The sequence below is a fragment of the Acipenser ruthenus genome, chromosome 44, assembly GCF_902713425.1.
Source record: "Acipenser ruthenus chromosome 44, fAciRut3.2 maternal haplotype, whole genome shotgun sequence".
NCBI classification, from domain to species: Eukaryota; Metazoa; Chordata; class Actinopteri; order Acipenseriformes; family Acipenseridae; genus Acipenser; species Acipenser ruthenus.
In genome coordinates, this window is record NC_081232.1 from 5,040,329 (window position 1) to 5,058,285 (window position 17,957).

Here is a 17,957-nt window from a genome sequence, read left to right on the forward strand (position 1 = left end):
ATGCCTGCAGCACTTGATATTCCCAGGTGGTCTCCCATCCAAGTACTAACCAAGCCCAACTTTGCTTAGCTTCTGAGATCAGACGAGATCAGGCTTATTCAAGGTGGTGTGGCCGCAGGCGATTGCATTTCTGCTTTCATGACTTTTATGTTTAGTGAGCTGGGGGTGATTCCTCCAAAATTTCCTTTTGTCCTCCACACATTTCAATTGTAAAATGTAATTACAAAAATGTAATGCCTGCAGCACTTGATATTCCCAGGTGGTCTCCCATCCAAGTACTAACCAAGCCCAACATTGCTTAGCTTCTGAGATCAGACGAGATCAGGCTTATTCAAGGTGGTGTGGCCGCAGGCGATTGCATTTCTGCTTTCATGACTTTTATGTTTAGTGAGCTGGGGGTGATTCCTCCAAAATTTCCTTTTGTCCTCCACACATTTCAATTGTAAAATGTAATGCCTGCAGCACTTGATATTCCCAGGTGGTCTCCCATCCAAGTACTAACCAAGCCCAACATTGCTTAGCTTCTGAGATCAGACGAGATCAGGCTTATTCAAGGTGGTGTGGCCGCAGGCGATTGCATTTCTGCTTTCATGACTTTTATGTTTAGTGAGCTGGGGGTGATTCCTCCAAAATTTCCTTTTGTCCTCCACACATTTCAATTGTAAAATGTAATGCCTGCAGCACTTGATATTCCCAGGTGGTCTCCCATCCAAGTACTAACCAAGCCCAACATTGCTTAGCTTCTGAGATCAGACGAGATCAGGCTTATTCAAGGTGGTGTGGCCGCAGGCGATTGCATTTCTGCTTTCATGACTTTTATGTTTAGTGAGCTGGGGGTGATTCCTCCAAAATTTCCTTTTGTCCTCCACACATTTCAATTGTAAAATGTAATGCCTGCAGCACTTGATATTCCCAGGTGGTCTCCCATCCAAGTACTAACCAAGCCCAACATTGCTTAGCTTCTGAGATCAGACGAGATCAGGCTTATTCAAGGTGGTGTGGCCGCAGGCGATTGCATTTCTGCTTTCATGACTTTTATGTTTAGTGATCTGGGGGTGATTCCTCCAAAATTTCCTTTTGTCCTCCACACATTTCAATTGTAAAATGTAATGCCTGCAGCACTTGATATTCCCAGGTGGTCTCCCATCCAAGTACTAACCAAGCCCAACATTGCTTAGCTTCTGAGATCAGACGAGATCAGGCTTATTCAAGGTGGTGTGGCCGCAGGCGATTGCTGTTCTGCTTTCATGACTTTTATGTTTAGTGAGCTGGGGGTGATTCCTCCAAAATTTCCTTTTGTCCTCCACACATTTCAATTGTAAAATGTAATGCCTGCAGCACTTGATATTCCCAGGTGGTCTCCCATCCAAGTACTAACAAAGCCCAACATTGCTTAGCTTCTGAGATCAGACGAGATCAGGCTTATTCAAGGTGGTGTGGCCGCAGGCGATTGCATTTCTGCTTTCATGACTTTTATGTTTAGTGAGCTGGGGGTGATTCCTCCAAAATTTCCTTTTGTCCTCCACACATTTCAATTCTAAAATGTAATGCCTGCAGCACTTGATATTCCCAGGTGGTCTCCCATCCAAGTACTAACCAAGCCCAACATTGCTTAGCTTCTGAGATCAGACGAGATCAGGTTTATTCAAGGTGGTGTGGCCGCAGGCGATTGCATTTCTGCTTTCATGACTTTTATGTTTAGTGAGCTGGGGGTGATTCCTCCAAAATTTCCTTTTGTCCTCCACACATTTCAATTGTAAAATGTAATGCCTGCAGCACTTGATATTCCCAGGTGGTCTCCCATCCAAGTACTAACCAAGCCCAACATTGCTTAGCTTCTGAGATCAGACGAGATCAGGCTTATTCAAGGTGGTGTGGCCGCAGGCGATTGCATTTCTGCTTTCATGACTTTTATGTTTAGTGAGCTGGGGGTGATTCCTCCAAAATTTCCTTTTGTCCTCCACACATTTCAATTGTAAAATGTAATTACAAAAATGTAATGCCTGCAGCACTTGATATTCCCAGGTGGTCTCCCATCCAAGTACTAACCAAGCCCAACATTGCTTAGCTTCTGAGATCAGACGAGATCAGGCTTATTCAAGGTGGTGTGGCCGCAGGCGATTGCATTTCTGCTTTCATTGCTTTCATGACTTTTATGTTTAGTGAGCTGGGGGTGATTCCTCCAAAATTTCCTTTTGTCCTCCACACATTTCTATTGTAAAATGTAATGCCTGCAGCACTTGATATTCCCAGGTGGTCTCCCATCCAAGTAATTACCAAGCCCAACATTGCTTAGCTTCTGAGATCAGACGAGATCAGGCTTATTCAAGGTGGTGTGGCCGCAGGCGATTGCATTTCTGCTTTCATGACTTTTATGTTTAGTGAGCTGGGGGTGATTCCTCCAAAATTTCCTTTTGTCCACACATTTCAATTGTAAAATGTAATTACAAAAATGTAATGCCTGCAGCACTTGATATTCCCAGGTGGTCTCCCATCCAAGTACTAACCAAGCCCAACATTGCTTAGCTTCTGAGATCAGACGAGATCAGGCTTATTCAAGGTGGTGTTGCCGCAGGCGATTGCATTTCTGCTTTCATGACTTTTATGTTTAGTGAGCTGGGGGTGATTCCTCCAAAATTTCCTTTTGTCCTCCACACATTTCAATTGTAAAATGTAATGCCTGCAGCACTTGATATTCCCAGGTGGTCTCCCATCCAAGTACTAACCAAGCCCAACATTGCTTAGCTTCTGAGATCAGACGAGATCAGGCTTATTCAAGGTGGTGTGGCCGCAGGCGATTGCATTTCTGCTTTCATGACTTTTATGTTTAGTGAGCTGGGGGTGATTCCTCCAAAATTTCCTTTTGTCCTCCACACATTTCAATTGTAAAATGTAATGCCTGCAGCACTTGATATTCCCAGGTGGTCTCCCATCCAAGTACTAACCAAGCCCAACATTGCTTAGCTTCTGAGATCAGACGAGATCAGGCTTATTCAAGGTGGTGTGGCCGCAGGCGATTGCATTTCTGCTTTCATGACTTTTATGTTTAGTGAGCTGGGGGTGATTCCTCCAAAATTTCCTTTTGTCCTCCACACATTTCAATTGTAAAATGTAATTACAAAAATGTAATGCCTGCAGCACTTGATATTCCCAGGTGGTCTCCCATCCAAGTACTAACCAAGCCCAACATTGCTTAGCTTCTGAGATCAGACGAGATCAGGCTTATTCAAGGTGGTGTGGCCGCAGGCGATTGCATTTCTGCTTTCATGACTTTTATGTTTAGTGAGCTGGGGGTGATTCCTCCAAAATTTCCTTTTGTCCTCCACACATTTCAATTGTAAAATGTAATTACAAAAATGTAATGCCTGCAGCACTTGATATTCCCAGGTGGTCTCCCATCCAAGTACTAACCAAGCCCAACATTGCTTAGCTTCTGAGATCAGACGAGATCAGGCTTATTCAAGGTGGTGTGGCCGCAGGCGATTGCTGTTCTGCTTTCATGACTTTTATGTTTAGTGAGCTGGGGGTGATTCCTCCAAAATTTCCTTTTGTCCTCCACACATTTCAATTGTAAAATGTAATGCCTGCAGCACTTGATATTCCCAGGTGGTCTCCCATCCAAGTACTAACCAAGCCCAACATTGCTTAGCTTCTGAGATCAGACAAGATCATTCTTATTCAAGGTGGTGTGGCCGCAGGCGATTGCATTTCTGCTTTCATGACTTTTATGTTTAGTGAGCTGGGGGTGATTCCTCCAAAATTTCCTTTTGTCCTCCACACATTTCAATTGTAAAATGTAATTACAAAAATGTAATGCCTGCAGCACTTGATATTCCCAGGTGGTCTCCCATCCAAGTACTAACCAAGCCCAACATTGCTTAGCTTCTGAGATCAGACGAGATCAGGCTTATTCAAGGTGGTGTGGCCGCAGGCGATTGCATTTCTGCTTTCATGACTTTTATGTTTAGTGAGCTCGGGGTGATTCCTCCAAAATTTCCTTTTGTCCTCCACACATTTCAATTGTAAAATGTAATGCCTGCAGCACTTGATATTCCCAGGTGGTCTCCCATCCAAGTACTAACCAAGCCCAACATTGCTTAGCTTCTGAGATCAGACGAGATCAGGCTTATTCAAGGTGGTGTGGCCGCAGGCGATTGCATTTCTGCTTTCATGACTTTTATGTTTAGTGAGCTGGGGGTGATTCCTCCAAAATTTCCTTTTGTCCTCCACACATTTCAATTGTAAAATGTAATTACAAAAATGTAATGCCTGCAGCACTTGATATTCCCAGGTGGTCTCCCATCCAAGTACTAACCAAGCCCAACATTGCTTAGCTTCTGAGATCAGACGAGATCAGGCTTATTCAAGGTGGTGTGGCCGCAGGCGAGTGCATTTCTGCTTTCATGACTTTTATGTTTAGTGAGCTGGGGGTGATTCCTCCAAAATTTCCTTTTGTCCTCCACACATTTCAATTGTAAAATGTAATGCCTGCAGCACTTGATATTCCCAGGTGGTCTCCCATCCAAGTACTAACCAAGCCCAACATTGCTTAGCTTCTGAGATCAGACGAGATCAGGCTTATTCAAGGTGGTGTGGCCGCAGGCGATTGCTGTTCTGCTTTCATGACTTTTATGTTTAGTGAGCTGGGGGTGATTCCTCCAAAATTTCCTTTTGTCCTCCACACATTTCAATTGTAAAATGTAATTACTAAAATGTAATGCCTGCAGCACTTGATATTCCCACGTGGTCTCCCATCCAACTACTAACCAAGCCCAACATTGCTTAGCTTCTGAGATCAGACGAGATCAGGCTTATTCAAGGTGGTGTGGCCGCAGGCGATTGCATTTCTGCTTTCATGACTTTTATGTTTAGTGAGCTGGGGGTGATTCCTCCAAAATTTCCTTTTGTCCTCCACACATTTCAATTGTAAAATGTAATGCCTGCAGCACTTGATATTCCCAGGTGGTCTCCCATCCAAGTACTAACCAAGCCCAACATTGCTTAGCTTCTGAGATCAGACGAGATCAGGCTTATTCAAGGTGGTGTGGCCGCAGGCGATTGCATTTCTGCTTTCATGACTTTTATGTTTAGTGAGCTGGGGGTGATTCCTCCAAAATTTCCTTTTGTCCTCCACACATTTCAATTGTAAAATGTAATTACAAAAATGTAATGCCTGCAGCACTTGATATTCCCAGGTGGTCTCCCATCCAAGTACTAACCAAGCCCAACATTGCTTAGCTTCTGAGATCAGACGAGATCAGGCTTATTCAAGGTGGTGTGGCCGCAGGCGATTGCATTTCTGCTTTCATGACTTTTATGTTTAGTGAGCTGGGGGTGATTCCTCCAAAATTTCCTTTTGTCCTCCACACATTTCAATTGTAAAATGCAATGCCTGCAGCACTTGATATTCCCAGGTGGTCTCCCATCCAAGTACTAACCAAGCCCAACATTGCTTAGCTTCTGAGATCAGACGAGATCAGGCTTATTCAAGGTGGTGTGGCCGCAGGCGATTGCATTTCTGCTTTCATGACTTTTATGTTTAGTGAGCTGGGGGTGATTCCTCCAAAATTTCCTTTTGTCCTCCACACATTTCAATTGTAAAATGTAATGCCTGCAGCACTTGATATTCCCAGGTGGTCTCCCATCCAAGTACTAACCAAGCCCAACATTGCTTAGCTTCTGAGATCAGACGAGATCAGGCTTATTCAAGGTGGTGTGGCCGCAGGCGATTGCATTTCTGCTTTCATGACTTTTATGTTTAGTGAGCTGGGGGTGATTCCTCCAAAATTTCCTTTTGTCCTCCACACATTTCAATTGTAAAATGTAATTACAAAAATGTAATGCCTGCAGCACTTGATATTCCCAGGTGGTCTCCCATCCAAGTACTAACCAAGCCCAACATTGCTTAGCTTCTGAGATCAGACGAGATCAGGCTTATTCAAGGTGGTGTGGCCGCAGGCGATTGCATTTCTGCTTTCATGACTTTTATGTTTAGTGAGCTGGGGGTGATTCCTCCAAAATTTCCTTTTGTCCTCCACACATTTCAATTGTAAAATGTAATTACAAAAATGTAATGCCTGCAGCACTTGATATTCCCAGGTGGTCTCCCATCCAAGTACTAACCAAGCCCAACATTGCTTAGCTTCTGAGATCAGACGAGATCAGGCTTATTCAAGGTGGTGTGGCCGCAGGCGAGTGCATTTCTGCTTTCATGACTTTTATGTTTAGTGAGCTGGGGGTGATTCCTCCAAAATTTCCTTTTGTCCTCCACACATTTCAATTGTAAAATGTAATGCCTGCAGCACTTGATATTCCCAGGTGGTCTCCCATCCAAGTACTAACCAAGCCCAACATTGCTTAGCTTCTGAGATCAGACGAGATCAGGCTTATTCAAGGTGGTGTGGCCGCAGGCGATTGCATTTCTGCTTTCATGACTTTTATGTTTAGTGAGCTGGGGGTGATTCCTCCAAAATTTCCTTTTGTCCTCCACACATTTCAATTGTAAAATGTAATTACAAAAATGTAATGCCTGCAGCACTTGATATTCCCAGGTGGTCTCCCATCCAAGTACTAACCAAGCCCAACATTGCTTAGCTTCTGAGATCAGACGAGATCAGGCTTATTCAAGGTGGAGTGGCCGCAGGCGATTGCATTTCTGCTTTCATGACTTTTATGTTTAGTGAGCTGGGGGTGATTCCTCCAAAATTTCCTTTTGTCCTCCACACATTTCAATTGTAAAATGTAATTACTAAAATGTAATGCCTGCAGCACTTGATATTCCCAGGTGGTCTCCCATCCAAGTACTAACCAAGCCCAACATTGCTTAGCTTCTGAGATCAGACGAGATCAGGCTTATTCAAGGTGGTGTGGCCGCAGGCGATTGCATTTCTGCTTTCATGACTTTTATGTTTAGTGAGCTGGGGGTGATTCCTCCAAAATTTCCTTTTGTCCTCCACACATTTCAATTGTAAAATGTAATGCCTGCAGCACTTGATATTCCCAGGTGGTCTCCCATCCAAGTACTAACCAAGCCCAACATTGCTTAGCTTCTGAGATCAGACGAGATCAGGCTTATTCAAGGTGGTGTGGCCGCAGGCGATTGCATTTCTGCTTTCATGACTTTTATGTTTAGTGAGCTGGGGGTGATTCCTCCAAAATTTCCTTTTGTCCTCCACACATTTCAATTGTAAAATGTAATTACAAAAATGTAATGCCTGCAGCACTTGATATTCCCAGTTGGCCTCCCATCCAAGTACTAACCAAGCCCAACATTGCTTAGCTTCTGAGATCAGACGAGATCAGGCTTATTCAAGGTGGTGTGGCCGCAGGCGATTGCATTTCTGCTTTCATGACTTTTATGTTTAGTGAGCTGGGGGTGATTCCTCCAAAATTTCCTTTTGTCCTCCACACATTTCAATTGTAAAATGTAATGCCTGCAGCACTTGATATTCCCAGGTGGTCTCCCATCCAAGTACTAACCAAGCCCAACATTGCTTAGCTTCTGAGATCAGACGAGATCAGGCTTATTCAAGGTGGTGTGGCCGCAGGCGATTGTATTTCTGCTTTCATGACTTTTATGTTTAGTGAGCTGGGGGTGATTCCTCCAAAATTTCCTTTTGTCCTCCACACATTTCAATTGTAAAATGTAATTACAAAAATGTAATGCCTGCAGCACTTGATATTCCCAGGTGGTCTCCCATCCAAGTACTAACCAAGCCCAACATTGCTTAGCTTCTGAGATCAGACGAGATCAGGCGAGATCAGGCTTATTCAAGGTGGTGTGGCTGCAGGCGATTGCATTTCTGCTTTCATGACTTTTATGTTTAGTGAGCTGGGGGTGATTCCTCCAAAATTTCCTTTTGTCCTCCACACATTTCAATTGTAAAATGTAATTACTAAAATGTAATGCCTGCAGCACTTGATATTCCCAGGTGGTTTCCCATCCAAGTACTAACCAAGCCCAACATTGCTTAGCTTCTGAGATCAGACGAGATCAGGCTTATTCAAGGTGGTGTGGCCGCAGGCGATTGCATTTCTGCTTTCATGACTTTTATGTTTAGTGAGCTGGGGGTGATTCCTCCAAAATTTCCTTTTGTCCTCCACACATTTCAATTGTAAAATGTAATGCCTGCAGCACTTGATATTCCCAGGTGGTCTCCCATCCAAGTACTAACCAAGCCCAACATTGCTTAGCTTCTGAGATCAGACGAGATCAGGCTTATTCAAGGTGGTGTGGCCGCAGGCGATTGCATTTCTGCTTTCATGACTTTTATGTTTAGTGAGCTGGGGGTGATTCCTCCAAAATTTCCTTTTGTCCTCCACACATTTCAATTGTAAAATGTAATTACAAAAATGTAATGCCTGCAGCACTTGATATTCCCAGGTGGTCTCCCATCCAAGTACTAACCAAGCCCAACATTGCTTAGCTTCTGAGATCAGACGAGATCAGGCTTATTCAAGGTGGTGTGGCCGCAGGCGATTGCATTTCTGCTTTCATGACTTTTATGTTTAGTGAGCTGGGGGTGATTCCTCCAAAATTTCCTTTTGTCCTCCACACATTTCAATTGTAAAATGTAATGCCTGCAGCACTTGATATTCCCAGGTGGTCTCCCATCCAAGTACTAACCAAGCCCAACATTGCTTAGCTTCTGAGATCAGACGAGATCAGGCTTATTCAAGGTGGTGTGGCCGCAGGCGATTGCATTTCTGCTTTCATGACTTTTATGTTTAGTGAGCTGGGGGTGATTCCTCCAAAATTTCCTTTTGTCCTCCACACATTTCAATTGTAAAATGTAATTACAAAAATGTAATGCCTGCAGCACTTGATATTCCCAGGTGGTCTCCCATCCAAGTACTAACCAAGCCCAACATTGCTTAGCTTCTGAGATCAGACGAGATCAGGCGAGATCAGGCTTATTCAAGTTGGTGTGGCTGCAGGCGATTGCATTTCTGCTTTCATGACTTTTATGTTTAGTGAGCTGGGGGTGATTCCTCCAAAATTTCCTTTTGTCCTCCACACATTTCAATTGTAAAATGTAATTACAAAAATGTAATGCCTGCAGCACTTGATATTCCCAGGTGGTCTCCCATCCAAGTACTAACCAAGCCCAACATTGCTTAGCTTCTGAGATCAGACGAGATCAGACGAGATCAGGCTTATTCAAGGTGGTGTGGCCGCAGGCGATTGCATTTCTGCTTTCATGACTTTTATGTTTAGTGAGCTGGGGGTAATTCCTCCAAAATTTCCTTTTGTCCTCCACACATTTCAATTGTAAAATGTAATGCCTGCAGCACTTGATATTCCCAGGTGGTCTCCCATCCAAGTACTAACCAAGCCCAACATTGCTTAGCTTCTGAGATCAGACAAGATCAGGCTTATTCAAGGTGGTGTGGCCGCAGGCGATTGCATTTCTGCTTTCATGACTTTTATGTTTAGTGAGCTGGGGGTGATTCCTCCAAAATTTCCTTTTGTCCTCCACACATTTCAATTGTAAAATGTAATGCCTGCAGCACTTGATATTCCCAGGTGGTCTCCCATCCAAGTACTAACCAAGCCCAACATTGCTTAGCTTCTGAGATCAGACGAGATCAGGCTTATTCAAGGTGGTGTGGCCGCAGGCGATTGCATTTCTGCTTTCATGACTTTTATGTTTAGTGAGCTGGGGGTGATTCCTCCAAAATTTCCTTTTGTCCTCCACACATTTCAATTGTAAAATGTAATGCCTGCAGCACTTGATATTCCCAGGTGGTCTCCCATCCAAGTACTAACCAAGCCCAACATTGCTTAGCTTCTGAGATCAGACGAGATCAGGCTTATTCAAGGTGGTGTGGCCGCAGGCGATTGCATTTCTGCTTTCATGACTTTTATGTTTAGTGAGCTGGGGGTGATTCCTCCAAAATTTCCTTTTGTCCTCCACACATTTCAATTGTAAAATGTAATGCCTGCAGCACTTGATATTCCCAGGTGGTCTCCCATCCAAGTACTAACCAAGCCCAACATTGCTTAGCTTCTGAGATCAGACGAGATCAGGCTTATTCAAGGTGGTGTGGCCGCAGGCGATTGCATTTCTGCTTTCATGACTTTTATGTTTAGTGAGCTGGGGGTGATTCCTCCAAAATTTCCTTTTGTCCTCCACACATTTCAATTGTAAAATGTAATTACAAAAATGTAATGCCTGCAGCACTTGATATTCCCAGGTGGTCTCCCATCCAAGTACTAACCAAGCCCAACATTGCTTAGCTTCTGAGATCAGACGAGATCAGGCTTATTCAAGGTGGTGTGGCCGCAGGCGATTGCATTTCTGCTTTCATGATTTTATGTTTAGTGAGCTGGGGGGTGATTCCTCCAAAATTTCCTTTTGTCCTCCACACATTTCAATTGTAAAATGTAATTACAAAAATGTAATGCCTGCAGCACTTGATATTCCCAGGTGGTCTCCCATCCAAGTACTAACCAAGCCCAACATTGCTTAGCTTCTGAGATCAGACGAGATCAGGCTTATTCAAGGTGGTGTGGCCGCAGGCGATTGCATTTCTGCTTTCATGACTTTTATGTTTAGTGAGCTGGGGGTGATTCCTCCAAAATTTCCTTTTGTCCTCCACACATTTCAATTGTAAAATGTAATTACAAAAATGTAATGCCTGCAGCACTTGATATTCCCAGGTGGTCTCCCATCCAAGTACTAACCAAGCCCAACATTGCTTAGCTTCTGAGATCAGACGAGATCAGGCTTATTCACGGTGGTGTGGCCGCAGGCGATTGCATTTCTGCTTTCATGACTTTTATGTTTAGTGAGCTGGGGGTGATTCCTCCAAAATTTCCTTTTGTCCTCCACACATTTCAATTGTAAAATGTAATTACTAAAATGTAATGCCTGCAGCACTTGATATTCCCAGGTGGTCTCCCATCCAAGTACTAACCAAGCCCAACATTGCTTAGCTTCTGAGATCAGACGAGATCAGGCTTATTCAAGGTGGTGTGGCCGCAGGCGATTGCATTTCTGCTTTCATGACTTTTATGTTTAGTGAGCTGGGGGTGATTCCTCCAAAATTTCCTTTTGTCCTCCACACATTTCAATTGTAAAATGTAATTACTAAAATGTAATGCCTGCAGCACTTGATATTCCCAGGTGGTCTCCCATCCAAGTACTAACCAAGCCCAACATTGCTAAGCTTCTGAGATCAGGCTTATTCAAGGTGGTGTGGCCGCAGGCGATTGCATTTCTGCTTTCATGACTTTTATGTTTAGTGAGCTGGGGGTGATTCCTCCAAAATTTCCTTTTGTCCTCCACACATTTCAATTGTAAAATGTAATGCCTGCAGCACTTGATATTCCCAGGTGGTCTCCCATCCAAGTACTAACCAAGCCCAACATTGCTTAGCTTCTGAGATCAGACGAGATCAGGCTTATTCAAGGTGGTGTGGCCGCAGGCGATTGCATTTCTGCTTTCATGACTTTTATGTTTAGTGAGCTGGGGGTGATTCCTCCAAAATTTCCTTTTGTCCTCCACACATTTCAATTGTAAAATGTAATTACAAAAATGTAATGCCTGCAGCACTTGATATTCCCAGGTGGTCTCCCATCCAAGTACTAACCAAGCCCAACGTTGCTTAGCTTCTGAGATCAGACGAGATCAGGCTTATTCAAGGTGGTGTGGCCGCAGGCGATTGCATTTCTGCTTTCATGACTTTTATGTTTAGTGAGCTGGGGGTGATTCCTCCAAAATTTCCTTTTGTCCTCCACACATTTCAATTGTAAAATGTAATTACAAAAATGTAATGCCTGCAGCACTTGATATTCCCAGGTGGTCTCCCATCCAAGTACTAACCAAGCCCAACATTGCTTAGCTTCTGAGATCAGACGAGATCAGGCTTATTCAAGGTGGTGTGGCCGCAGGCGATTGCATTTCTGCTTTCATGACTTTTATGTTTAGTGAGCTGGGGGTGATTCCTCCAAAATTTCCTTTTGTCCTCCACACATTTCAATTGTAAAATGTAATTACAAAAATGTAATGCCTGCAGCACTTGATATTCCCAGGTGGTCTCCCATCCAAGTACTAACCAAGCCCAACATTGCTTAGCTTCTGAGATCAGACGAGATCAGGCGAGATCAGGCTTATTCAAGGTGGTGTGGCTGCAGGCAATTGCATTTCTGCTTTCATGACTTTTATGTTTAGTGAGCTGGGGGTGATTCCTCCAAAATTTCCTTTTGTCCTCCACACATTTCAATTGTAAAATGTAATTACAAAAATGTAATGCCTGCAGCACTTGATATTCCCAGGTGGTCTCCCATCCAAGTACTAACCAAGCCCAACATTGCTTAGCTTCTGAGATCAGACGAGATCAGGCTTATTGTCACGTTTTCACTTTTCACGTTCTCTTTTATTATTATTTGCTCTGCACACACTCTTAACTCAGGGGAGACGTTAAGGAGGACAGAGATGTTTAAAACTCCTAGTGGTTTATGTTCGAGCACTGGACGAGCGGTGTGTCCTTAAAACCTTTTTATTTAATCAAGAAAATCACTCAGACTCATTTATTCAAAGTTTCACGAATCAGAGCAACATCAGCGCTCCTTCGTTTTATTAAAATGCCTTTAATATTGGTTTAGTAGTTTGCGCATACTACCAAAACCCGAAAACATGTAACAATAATTAGCAATCCTAAGTTTATTACAAGCTTCAGCATTTAATACTTCAATAACATAATACAATTATATGTATTCAGTGCAGCCCTCAGGCTGGTTAAGCACAAAGCCTACAAGCACCCACTGCTATGTTTTAGCACATTCAATATAACACCCTCAATACCAAAACATAGTTTCAAAACCTCATAGCAATACAACCAATAAATGCGAGATACAATAATACCATTAATATGCTTACCTCCTATTATAAGGAAGAGTAGCGTGAACAAAAGAGAAGGACTGTTCTGTGGAGATCTGCAAAGGATGGACCACAAAGCTCTGCCAAGCTTGAGTGCGGTACCCTAGTGTGATCAGTTCAGGGTTTTTATACAATTTTGTCCCATTGCGAGCAATGAGAGGCCCCAATTAGTCCAAATCATCAATCCCCATGGACAGTCCTTATCTCTTAGCAAACATTAATCTATAAGGAATTCAACCAACTTTTCAGTCCCACTCATATGCCAATAAATCAACACTGGCCCATGATCTCACTCACTCATCCTTGCCCCCTCCTTTATCCGAAGAATTCAGGTAAAGCAGAGTTCACAAAATCCTTGTTGTTTTGATTCACTACTTAATATGTGTGTATTACAAAAAGAAGTGGTGTTTTAAATATATGCAACACCAATATAGGTAAGGTGGTGTTTTTGAATATATGCAACACCAACAGTTTATAATATAACAGTTTATAGTTTATAATGGTTATAATTGAGTATATAAACTCGGCTTTCAGAAATATATTCCTTCATGTCATCTCACTCAAATTAGTTTCCTTCTTTCCTTACTGGTGTACATTTAGCCGGTATTATAGGGAACTTTTATTCTATATCTCTTCTAGTATAGAGTTTTTCCTTTTACGAGAAACCCAACTATTTTACTAAGCTGTGAAGTTGTAATACCTTTCTCTCCTATGGGCCCCAATTGCCTGAACTCAATTGACACTTAGATGACCCTGTATTTCTCAGCTATATTCATACTGGCTAAATCCAGTTCGTTAAAGACATCTCCTCCCTTGCCAAGTTTGGTATTGATGGATGTTTCTATAAGTCTATACCTATATCTCATATGCCTCCTTTTGCCCTTCGACTAGTTATTTTAGGTGTTAAGACCATCCATTCTAACTCCCCACATGTGCAGTCAGGCCTTCAGTACTATAATCCTTCTGATAAGAAAATTCCGGCTTCCTCCCACCAAAAAGGCCTTCCAGCAGCTAATATTAATCTCTCCAAGGGCAGGCTGATAGAGAGTTCAAGAAGACGGTCACATAGTTTATTCTTCTAAAACCTACCTCCTGCTTTTTATTCTTCATTATTTATTCAATCCTTTTGTATGTTCTACTACAACTTTTCTTTATGCTGCATCTTTTAACTTCAAAGTCAAACTAATACATTACTTCTTATAGCATATGGCTGCTAACCTTATTACTTTCTGCTAGTAGCAATATATTAGCAATATTATAATAAGATTTTATTCAATTTTTCTGCTCTCTATTCGCGGTGTATCTTCTAACAATGCTTATTTCTCTTAAGTTAGAGTCTGCTTTTACTCTAGGTTGTTCTTACTCACCTACTTATTTTAAAACTGAATTACAAGCAGAAACCTATTTAAAGCGAGGTCTTTTAATCCTTTACTTAAAAATACCCCCAACTCCTTTTCCCTTTATATTCAAAAAGTTATAATTCTTGAATGTAAGCACACAGTAATTCTTTTCATTGAATTAGGACTCAGTTTTTAACCATGCTCATCTTGGTAGAAAAGAGCTTCAGGTATACTATCATATTAAGCAAAGTGAATCACATGATCTTATACATAAAAATTGTTCATAGTATCTTATACTAACAGTAATTATCACCACCTATGATTATACGTTACCACAACAATCTATACCATTTAGAACAAGCATGTTAATATGTATCTAGTAATATAGCATTATTCTGTTATTCAGACTAGAAAGTTTCAGTAGAAATTCCAGCACCCTATTCTGGAGTTATGCCCATCTTGATAAGAGATGGTTTACAGCTGCCTGGGTTAGAGTGTCAGGCAGTCCCTGCTCCAGTTGAAGGGGTCATACAGAGGGAGCATTCCTACAGCAATGGCTATAAGCTAAAACTATTAACTAATACAAATACAAACTAAAAACTACTAAACATTACAAATGAGTATAATACATGCATTTCATTAATATATTTAAATCATCCAATCCATGTCCAAGGCTTCAGCTCGTTCCCAGCAGGACTCCATTTCTGTTCTGGGTTCTTCCCGAGTGGGCTCAGCGAAGACCACCACAGGCCCTTTTATCCAGCGTTTAGCATCACAGGTGTGGGTCGCCATGGTCTTGACTTTGTACCTACAAGACACTTGTACACGCTTAATAGGGACACCTTCCTCACATTCTAATTTACCCAGATGTGCCCATTTTACTGGGTGGCCGCTCTCACAATCCATACACTCAACTCTTTTTACATCTCTGGGATTTACATTCAAATGAGAGAAAGAAAGCCCCTCGGAATCATCACATTCAAACAAGATTCGACAATGTTTCACTAAATGACTGCAGGCTGGACATGGCTTAGGCCCAGTCCGGGGTGATTCCCCTCTGCATCTGTCACAGTCACACATAACAAGAGAATCACTTCTCACTTCATGAACCAAGGCTAATTCCGTGCCTCTCACAAGCATTCTGGACCTGTACATGTTTTTATCATACATCTCCTGCTGCTCGCACAGAGATACCTTAGGGGGTATACCATCCATCCAGAACACAGTAGGAGGCCAGAACTCACTATTGTTCATGTCAGCAGGCACCCAGCATTTGTTTTCCTCCGCATCATCAGTGGACAAACTTAATACAACTGAATCTGACTCAATCGAGGAACCGTGAACTCTAGCCACTGAGACCCTCCATGCGAAGGGATCCAATGTCTTATTACATATAACGGTGGGTTCGAGGTCACCCGTGACATTATTCAAGGTGGTGTGGCCGCAGGCGATTGCATTTCTGCTTTCATGACTTTTATGTTTAGTGAGCTGGGGGTGATTCCTCCAAAATTTCCTTTTGTCCTCCACACATTTCAATTGTAAAATGTAATTACAAAAATGTAATGCCTGCAGCACTTGATATTCCCAGGTGGTCTCCCATCCAAGTACTAACCAAGCCCAACATTGCTTAGCTTCTGAGATCAGACGAGATCAGGCTTATTCAAGGTGGTGTGGCCGCAGGCGATTGCATTTCTGCTTTCATGACTTTTATGTTTAGTGAGCTGGGGGTGATTCCTCCAAAATTTCCTTTTGTCCTCCACACATTTCAATTGTAAAATGTAATGCCTGCAGCACTTGATATTCCCAGGTGGTCTCCCATCCAAGTACTAACCAAGCCCAACATTGCTTAGCTTCTGAGATCAGACGAGATCAGGCTTATTCAAGGTGGTGTGGCCGCAGGCGATTGCATTTCTGCTTTCATGACTTTTATGTTTAGTGAGCTGGGGGTGATTCCTCCAAAATTTCCTTTTGTCCTCCACACATTTCAATTGTAAAATGTAATTACAAAAATGTAATGCCTGCAGCACTTGATATTCCCAGGTGGTCTCCCATCCAAGTACTAACCAAGCCCAACATTGCTTAGCTTCTGAGATCAGACGAGATCAGGCTTATTCAAGGTGGTGTGGCCGCAGGCGAGTGCATTTCTGCTTTCATGACTTTTATGTTTAGTGAGCTGGGGGTGATTCCTCCAAAATTTCCTTTTGTCCTCCACACATTTCAATTGTAAAATGTAATGCCTGCAGCACTTGATATTCCCAGGTGGTCTCCCATCCAAGTACTAACCAAGCCCAACATTGCTTAGCTTCTGAGATCAGACGAGATCAGGCTTATTCAAGGTGGTGTGGCCGCAGGCGATTGCATTTCTGCTTTCATGACTTTTATGTTTAGTGAGCTGGGGGTGATTCCTCCAAAATTTCCTTTTGTCCTCCACACATTTCAATTGTAAAATGTAATTACAAAAATGTAATGCCTGCAGCACTTGATATTCCCAGGTGGTCTCCCATCCAAGTACTAACCAAGCCCAACATTGCTTAGCTTCTGAGATCAGACGAGATCAGGCTTATTCAAGGTGGAGTGGCCGCAGGCGATTGCATTTCTGCTTTCATGACTTTTATGTTTAGTGAGCTGGGGGTGATTCCTCCAAAATTTCCTTTTGTCCTCCACACATTTCAATTGTAAAATGTAATTACTAAAATGTAATGCCTGCAGCACTTGATATTCCCAGGTGGTCTCCCATCCAAGTACTAACCAAGCCCAACATTGCTTAGCTTCTGAGATCAGACGAGATCAGGCTTATTCAAGGTGGTGTGGCCGCAGGCGATTGCATTTCTGCTTTCATGACTTTTATGTTTAGTGAGCTGGGGGTGATTCCTCCAAAATTTCCTTTTGTCCTCCACACATTTCAATTGTAAAATGTAATTACAAAAATGTAATGCCTGCAGCACTTGATATTCCCAGGTGGTCTCCCATCCAAGTACTAACCAAGCCCAACATTGCTTAGCTTCTGAGATCAGACGAGATCAGGCTTATTCAAGGTGGTGTGGCCGCAGGCGATTGCATTTCTGCTTTCATGACTTTTATGTTTAGTGAGCTGGGGGTGATTCCTCCAAAATTTCCTTTTGTCCTCCACACATTTCAATTGTAAAATGTAATGCCTGCAGCACTTGATATTCCCAGGTGGTCTCCCATCCAAGTACTAACCAAGCCCAACATTGCTTAGCTTCTGAGATCAGACGAGATCAGGCTTATTCAAGGTGGTGTGGCCGCAGGCGATTGCATTTCTGCTTTCATGACTTTTATGTTTAGTGAGCTGGGGGTGATTCCTCCAAAATTTCCTTTTGTCCTCCACACATTTCAATTGTAAAATGTAATGCCTGCAGCACTTGATATTCCCAGGTGGTCTCCCATCCAAGTACTAACCAAGCCCAACATTGCTTAGCTTCTGAGATCAGACGAGATCAGGCTTATTCAAGGTGGTGTGGCCGCAGGCGATTGCTGTTCTGCTTTCATGACTTTTATGTTTAGTGAGCTGGGGGTGATTCCTCCAAAATTTCCTTTTGTCCTCCACACATTTCAATTGTAAAATGTAATGCCTGCAGCACTTGATATTCCCAGGTGGTCTCCCATCCAAGTACTAACCAAGCCCAACATTGCTTAGCTTCTGAGATCAGACGAGATCAGGCTTATTCAAGGTGGTGTGGCCGCAGGCGATTGCATTTCTGCTTTCATGACT

The 17,957-nt window shown here is 42.8% G+C and overlaps 58 non-coding genes and 6 pseudogenes across 58 annotated transcripts; all 64 read right to left on the reverse strand.

Annotated features, from left to right (window-relative positions):
- Position 1: 1 nt before the first annotated feature.
- On the reverse strand, positions 2 to 120 carry LOC131718648 (5S ribosomal RNA). The gene has a single exon (XR_009317544.1). It is a non-coding gene; the product is annotated as a 5S ribosomal RNA (ribosomal RNA).
- Positions 121 to 234: 114 nt separating this feature from the next.
- LOC131718663 (5S ribosomal RNA) lies at positions 235 to 353 on the reverse strand. The gene has a single exon (XR_009317559.1). It is a non-coding gene; the product is annotated as a 5S ribosomal RNA (ribosomal RNA).
- A 100-nt stretch (positions 354 to 453) lies between these two features.
- Positions 454 to 572, reverse strand: LOC131718664 (5S ribosomal RNA). The gene has a single exon (XR_009317560.1). It is a non-coding gene; the product is annotated as a 5S ribosomal RNA (ribosomal RNA).
- A 100-nt stretch (positions 573 to 672) lies between these two features.
- On the reverse strand, positions 673 to 791 carry LOC131718666 (5S ribosomal RNA). The gene has a single exon (XR_009317562.1). It is a non-coding gene; the product is annotated as a 5S ribosomal RNA (ribosomal RNA).
- Positions 792 to 891: 100 nt separating this feature from the next.
- On the reverse strand, positions 892 to 1,010 carry LOC131718667 (5S ribosomal RNA). The gene has a single exon (XR_009317563.1). It is a non-coding gene; the product is annotated as a 5S ribosomal RNA (ribosomal RNA).
- A 100-nt stretch (positions 1,011 to 1,110) lies between these two features.
- Positions 1,111 to 1,229, reverse strand: LOC131718668 (5S ribosomal RNA). Its single transcript, XR_009317564.1, has one exon. It is a non-coding gene; the product is annotated as a 5S ribosomal RNA (ribosomal RNA).
- A 100-nt stretch (positions 1,230 to 1,329) lies between these two features.
- Positions 1,330 to 1,448, reverse strand: LOC131712580 (5S ribosomal RNA). Its single transcript, XR_009314471.1, has one exon. It is a non-coding gene; the product is annotated as a 5S ribosomal RNA (ribosomal RNA).
- Positions 1,449 to 1,548: 100 nt separating this feature from the next.
- On the reverse strand, positions 1,549 to 1,667 carry LOC131712507 (5S ribosomal RNA). Its single transcript, XR_009314398.1, has one exon. It is a non-coding gene; the product is annotated as a 5S ribosomal RNA (ribosomal RNA).
- A 100-nt stretch (positions 1,668 to 1,767) lies between these two features.
- Positions 1,768 to 1,886, reverse strand: LOC131718669 (5S ribosomal RNA). Its single transcript, XR_009317565.1, has one exon. It is a non-coding gene; the product is annotated as a 5S ribosomal RNA (ribosomal RNA).
- A 114-nt stretch (positions 1,887 to 2,000) lies between these two features.
- On the reverse strand, positions 2,001 to 2,119 carry LOC131718670 (5S ribosomal RNA). The gene has a single exon (XR_009317566.1). It is a non-coding gene; the product is annotated as a 5S ribosomal RNA (ribosomal RNA).
- A 109-nt stretch (positions 2,120 to 2,228) lies between these two features.
- LOC131712760 (5S ribosomal RNA) lies at positions 2,229 to 2,347 on the reverse strand. Its single transcript, XR_009314649.1, has one exon. It is a non-coding gene; the product is annotated as a 5S ribosomal RNA (ribosomal RNA).
- A 111-nt stretch (positions 2,348 to 2,458) lies between these two features.
- LOC131710523 (5S ribosomal RNA) lies at positions 2,459 to 2,577 on the reverse strand. Its single transcript, XR_009312397.1, has one exon. It is a non-coding gene; the product is annotated as a 5S ribosomal RNA (ribosomal RNA).
- Positions 2,578 to 2,677: 100 nt separating this feature from the next.
- On the reverse strand, positions 2,678 to 2,796 carry LOC131718672 (5S ribosomal RNA). The gene has a single exon (XR_009317568.1). It is a non-coding gene; the product is annotated as a 5S ribosomal RNA (ribosomal RNA).
- Positions 2,797 to 2,896: 100 nt separating this feature from the next.
- On the reverse strand, positions 2,897 to 3,015 carry LOC131718673 (5S ribosomal RNA). Its single transcript, XR_009317569.1, has one exon. It is a non-coding gene; the product is annotated as a 5S ribosomal RNA (ribosomal RNA).
- A 114-nt stretch (positions 3,016 to 3,129) lies between these two features.
- On the reverse strand, positions 3,130 to 3,248 carry LOC131718674 (5S ribosomal RNA). The gene has a single exon (XR_009317570.1). It is a non-coding gene; the product is annotated as a 5S ribosomal RNA (ribosomal RNA).
- Positions 3,249 to 3,362: 114 nt separating this feature from the next.
- LOC131718675 (5S ribosomal RNA) lies at positions 3,363 to 3,481 on the reverse strand. Its single transcript, XR_009317571.1, has one exon. It is a non-coding gene; the product is annotated as a 5S ribosomal RNA (ribosomal RNA).
- A 100-nt stretch (positions 3,482 to 3,581) lies between these two features.
- On the reverse strand, positions 3,582 to 3,700 carry LOC131714163 (5S ribosomal RNA; annotated as a pseudogene).
- Positions 3,701 to 3,814: 114 nt separating this feature from the next.
- LOC131718676 (5S ribosomal RNA) lies at positions 3,815 to 3,933 on the reverse strand. The gene has a single exon (XR_009317572.1). It is a non-coding gene; the product is annotated as a 5S ribosomal RNA (ribosomal RNA).
- Positions 3,934 to 4,033: 100 nt separating this feature from the next.
- On the reverse strand, positions 4,034 to 4,152 carry LOC131718677 (5S ribosomal RNA). Its single transcript, XR_009317573.1, has one exon. It is a non-coding gene; the product is annotated as a 5S ribosomal RNA (ribosomal RNA).
- A 114-nt stretch (positions 4,153 to 4,266) lies between these two features.
- Positions 4,267 to 4,385, reverse strand: LOC131718678 (5S ribosomal RNA). The gene has a single exon (XR_009317574.1). It is a non-coding gene; the product is annotated as a 5S ribosomal RNA (ribosomal RNA).
- Positions 4,386 to 4,485: 100 nt separating this feature from the next.
- On the reverse strand, positions 4,486 to 4,604 carry LOC131718679 (5S ribosomal RNA). The gene has a single exon (XR_009317575.1). It is a non-coding gene; the product is annotated as a 5S ribosomal RNA (ribosomal RNA).
- A 114-nt stretch (positions 4,605 to 4,718) lies between these two features.
- LOC131711744 (5S ribosomal RNA) lies at positions 4,719 to 4,837 on the reverse strand. The gene has a single exon (XR_009313632.1). It is a non-coding gene; the product is annotated as a 5S ribosomal RNA (ribosomal RNA).
- A 100-nt stretch (positions 4,838 to 4,937) lies between these two features.
- On the reverse strand, positions 4,938 to 5,056 carry LOC131718680 (5S ribosomal RNA). The gene has a single exon (XR_009317576.1). It is a non-coding gene; the product is annotated as a 5S ribosomal RNA (ribosomal RNA).
- Positions 5,057 to 5,170: 114 nt separating this feature from the next.
- On the reverse strand, positions 5,171 to 5,289 carry LOC131718681 (5S ribosomal RNA). The gene has a single exon (XR_009317577.1). It is a non-coding gene; the product is annotated as a 5S ribosomal RNA (ribosomal RNA).
- A 100-nt stretch (positions 5,290 to 5,389) lies between these two features.
- LOC131718683 (5S ribosomal RNA) lies at positions 5,390 to 5,508 on the reverse strand. Its single transcript, XR_009317579.1, has one exon. It is a non-coding gene; the product is annotated as a 5S ribosomal RNA (ribosomal RNA).
- A 100-nt stretch (positions 5,509 to 5,608) lies between these two features.
- Positions 5,609 to 5,727, reverse strand: LOC131718684 (5S ribosomal RNA). The gene has a single exon (XR_009317580.1). It is a non-coding gene; the product is annotated as a 5S ribosomal RNA (ribosomal RNA).
- A 114-nt stretch (positions 5,728 to 5,841) lies between these two features.
- On the reverse strand, positions 5,842 to 5,960 carry LOC131718685 (5S ribosomal RNA). Its single transcript, XR_009317581.1, has one exon. It is a non-coding gene; the product is annotated as a 5S ribosomal RNA (ribosomal RNA).
- Positions 5,961 to 6,074: 114 nt separating this feature from the next.
- Positions 6,075 to 6,193, reverse strand: LOC131718686 (5S ribosomal RNA). The gene has a single exon (XR_009317582.1). It is a non-coding gene; the product is annotated as a 5S ribosomal RNA (ribosomal RNA).
- A 100-nt stretch (positions 6,194 to 6,293) lies between these two features.
- LOC131718687 (5S ribosomal RNA) lies at positions 6,294 to 6,412 on the reverse strand. Its single transcript, XR_009317583.1, has one exon. It is a non-coding gene; the product is annotated as a 5S ribosomal RNA (ribosomal RNA).
- Positions 6,413 to 6,526: 114 nt separating this feature from the next.
- On the reverse strand, positions 6,527 to 6,645 carry LOC131710657 (5S ribosomal RNA). The gene has a single exon (XR_009312539.1). It is a non-coding gene; the product is annotated as a 5S ribosomal RNA (ribosomal RNA).
- Positions 6,646 to 6,759: 114 nt separating this feature from the next.
- On the reverse strand, positions 6,760 to 6,878 carry LOC131718688 (5S ribosomal RNA). The gene has a single exon (XR_009317584.1). It is a non-coding gene; the product is annotated as a 5S ribosomal RNA (ribosomal RNA).
- Positions 6,879 to 6,978: 100 nt separating this feature from the next.
- Positions 6,979 to 7,097, reverse strand: LOC131718689 (5S ribosomal RNA). Its single transcript, XR_009317585.1, has one exon. It is a non-coding gene; the product is annotated as a 5S ribosomal RNA (ribosomal RNA).
- Positions 7,098 to 7,211: 114 nt separating this feature from the next.
- LOC131712365 (5S ribosomal RNA) lies at positions 7,212 to 7,330 on the reverse strand. Its single transcript, XR_009314258.1, has one exon. It is a non-coding gene; the product is annotated as a 5S ribosomal RNA (ribosomal RNA).
- Positions 7,331 to 7,430: 100 nt separating this feature from the next.
- LOC131718690 (5S ribosomal RNA) lies at positions 7,431 to 7,549 on the reverse strand. Its single transcript, XR_009317586.1, has one exon. It is a non-coding gene; the product is annotated as a 5S ribosomal RNA (ribosomal RNA).
- Positions 7,550 to 7,663: 114 nt separating this feature from the next.
- Positions 7,664 to 7,792, reverse strand: LOC131713442 (5S ribosomal RNA; annotated as a pseudogene).
- A 114-nt stretch (positions 7,793 to 7,906) lies between these two features.
- Positions 7,907 to 8,025, reverse strand: LOC131710369 (5S ribosomal RNA). Its single transcript, XR_009312241.1, has one exon. It is a non-coding gene; the product is annotated as a 5S ribosomal RNA (ribosomal RNA).
- A 100-nt stretch (positions 8,026 to 8,125) lies between these two features.
- Positions 8,126 to 8,244, reverse strand: LOC131718691 (5S ribosomal RNA). The gene has a single exon (XR_009317587.1). It is a non-coding gene; the product is annotated as a 5S ribosomal RNA (ribosomal RNA).
- Positions 8,245 to 8,358: 114 nt separating this feature from the next.
- Positions 8,359 to 8,477, reverse strand: LOC131718692 (5S ribosomal RNA). The gene has a single exon (XR_009317588.1). It is a non-coding gene; the product is annotated as a 5S ribosomal RNA (ribosomal RNA).
- Positions 8,478 to 8,577: 100 nt separating this feature from the next.
- Positions 8,578 to 8,696, reverse strand: LOC131718694 (5S ribosomal RNA). Its single transcript, XR_009317590.1, has one exon. It is a non-coding gene; the product is annotated as a 5S ribosomal RNA (ribosomal RNA).
- A 114-nt stretch (positions 8,697 to 8,810) lies between these two features.
- Positions 8,811 to 8,939, reverse strand: LOC131714140 (5S ribosomal RNA; annotated as a pseudogene).
- A 114-nt stretch (positions 8,940 to 9,053) lies between these two features.
- Positions 9,054 to 9,182, reverse strand: LOC131713605 (5S ribosomal RNA; annotated as a pseudogene).
- A 100-nt stretch (positions 9,183 to 9,282) lies between these two features.
- Positions 9,283 to 9,401, reverse strand: LOC131711844 (5S ribosomal RNA). Its single transcript, XR_009313733.1, has one exon. It is a non-coding gene; the product is annotated as a 5S ribosomal RNA (ribosomal RNA).
- A 100-nt stretch (positions 9,402 to 9,501) lies between these two features.
- LOC131718695 (5S ribosomal RNA) lies at positions 9,502 to 9,620 on the reverse strand. Its single transcript, XR_009317591.1, has one exon. It is a non-coding gene; the product is annotated as a 5S ribosomal RNA (ribosomal RNA).
- A 100-nt stretch (positions 9,621 to 9,720) lies between these two features.
- On the reverse strand, positions 9,721 to 9,839 carry LOC131718696 (5S ribosomal RNA). The gene has a single exon (XR_009317592.1). It is a non-coding gene; the product is annotated as a 5S ribosomal RNA (ribosomal RNA).
- A 100-nt stretch (positions 9,840 to 9,939) lies between these two features.
- On the reverse strand, positions 9,940 to 10,058 carry LOC131718697 (5S ribosomal RNA). Its single transcript, XR_009317593.1, has one exon. It is a non-coding gene; the product is annotated as a 5S ribosomal RNA (ribosomal RNA).
- Positions 10,059 to 10,172: 114 nt separating this feature from the next.
- On the reverse strand, positions 10,173 to 10,291 carry LOC131718698 (5S ribosomal RNA). The gene has a single exon (XR_009317594.1). It is a non-coding gene; the product is annotated as a 5S ribosomal RNA (ribosomal RNA).
- A 114-nt stretch (positions 10,292 to 10,405) lies between these two features.
- On the reverse strand, positions 10,406 to 10,524 carry LOC131718699 (5S ribosomal RNA). The gene has a single exon (XR_009317595.1). It is a non-coding gene; the product is annotated as a 5S ribosomal RNA (ribosomal RNA).
- Positions 10,525 to 10,638: 114 nt separating this feature from the next.
- On the reverse strand, positions 10,639 to 10,757 carry LOC131711383 (5S ribosomal RNA). The gene has a single exon (XR_009313266.1). It is a non-coding gene; the product is annotated as a 5S ribosomal RNA (ribosomal RNA).
- A 114-nt stretch (positions 10,758 to 10,871) lies between these two features.
- On the reverse strand, positions 10,872 to 10,990 carry LOC131718700 (5S ribosomal RNA). Its single transcript, XR_009317596.1, has one exon. It is a non-coding gene; the product is annotated as a 5S ribosomal RNA (ribosomal RNA).
- Positions 10,991 to 11,104: 114 nt separating this feature from the next.
- LOC131716096 (5S ribosomal RNA) lies at positions 11,105 to 11,213 on the reverse strand (annotated as a pseudogene).
- A 100-nt stretch (positions 11,214 to 11,313) lies between these two features.
- LOC131718701 (5S ribosomal RNA) lies at positions 11,314 to 11,432 on the reverse strand. The gene has a single exon (XR_009317597.1). It is a non-coding gene; the product is annotated as a 5S ribosomal RNA (ribosomal RNA).
- Positions 11,433 to 11,546: 114 nt separating this feature from the next.
- Positions 11,547 to 11,665, reverse strand: LOC131720710 (5S ribosomal RNA). Its single transcript, XR_009319607.1, has one exon. It is a non-coding gene; the product is annotated as a 5S ribosomal RNA (ribosomal RNA).
- Positions 11,666 to 11,779: 114 nt separating this feature from the next.
- LOC131718702 (5S ribosomal RNA) lies at positions 11,780 to 11,898 on the reverse strand. The gene has a single exon (XR_009317598.1). It is a non-coding gene; the product is annotated as a 5S ribosomal RNA (ribosomal RNA).
- Positions 11,899 to 12,012: 114 nt separating this feature from the next.
- Positions 12,013 to 12,141, reverse strand: LOC131713443 (5S ribosomal RNA; annotated as a pseudogene).
- Positions 12,142 to 15,787: 3,646 nt separating this feature from the next.
- Positions 15,788 to 15,906, reverse strand: LOC131718703 (5S ribosomal RNA). The gene has a single exon (XR_009317599.1). It is a non-coding gene; the product is annotated as a 5S ribosomal RNA (ribosomal RNA).
- A 100-nt stretch (positions 15,907 to 16,006) lies between these two features.
- On the reverse strand, positions 16,007 to 16,125 carry LOC131718705 (5S ribosomal RNA). Its single transcript, XR_009317601.1, has one exon. It is a non-coding gene; the product is annotated as a 5S ribosomal RNA (ribosomal RNA).
- A 114-nt stretch (positions 16,126 to 16,239) lies between these two features.
- On the reverse strand, positions 16,240 to 16,358 carry LOC131718706 (5S ribosomal RNA). Its single transcript, XR_009317602.1, has one exon. It is a non-coding gene; the product is annotated as a 5S ribosomal RNA (ribosomal RNA).
- Positions 16,359 to 16,458: 100 nt separating this feature from the next.
- Positions 16,459 to 16,577, reverse strand: LOC131718707 (5S ribosomal RNA). Its single transcript, XR_009317603.1, has one exon. It is a non-coding gene; the product is annotated as a 5S ribosomal RNA (ribosomal RNA).
- Positions 16,578 to 16,691: 114 nt separating this feature from the next.
- On the reverse strand, positions 16,692 to 16,810 carry LOC131710658 (5S ribosomal RNA). The gene has a single exon (XR_009312540.1). It is a non-coding gene; the product is annotated as a 5S ribosomal RNA (ribosomal RNA).
- Positions 16,811 to 16,924: 114 nt separating this feature from the next.
- On the reverse strand, positions 16,925 to 17,043 carry LOC131718708 (5S ribosomal RNA). The gene has a single exon (XR_009317604.1). It is a non-coding gene; the product is annotated as a 5S ribosomal RNA (ribosomal RNA).
- Positions 17,044 to 17,157: 114 nt separating this feature from the next.
- Positions 17,158 to 17,276, reverse strand: LOC131718709 (5S ribosomal RNA). The gene has a single exon (XR_009317605.1). It is a non-coding gene; the product is annotated as a 5S ribosomal RNA (ribosomal RNA).
- A 100-nt stretch (positions 17,277 to 17,376) lies between these two features.
- Positions 17,377 to 17,495, reverse strand: LOC131718710 (5S ribosomal RNA). The gene has a single exon (XR_009317606.1). It is a non-coding gene; the product is annotated as a 5S ribosomal RNA (ribosomal RNA).
- A 100-nt stretch (positions 17,496 to 17,595) lies between these two features.
- On the reverse strand, positions 17,596 to 17,714 carry LOC131718711 (5S ribosomal RNA). The gene has a single exon (XR_009317607.1). It is a non-coding gene; the product is annotated as a 5S ribosomal RNA (ribosomal RNA).
- A 100-nt stretch (positions 17,715 to 17,814) lies between these two features.
- LOC131718712 (5S ribosomal RNA) lies at positions 17,815 to 17,933 on the reverse strand. Its single transcript, XR_009317608.1, has one exon. It is a non-coding gene; the product is annotated as a 5S ribosomal RNA (ribosomal RNA).
- Between the last annotated feature and the right edge of the window lie 24 nt (positions 17,934 to 17,957).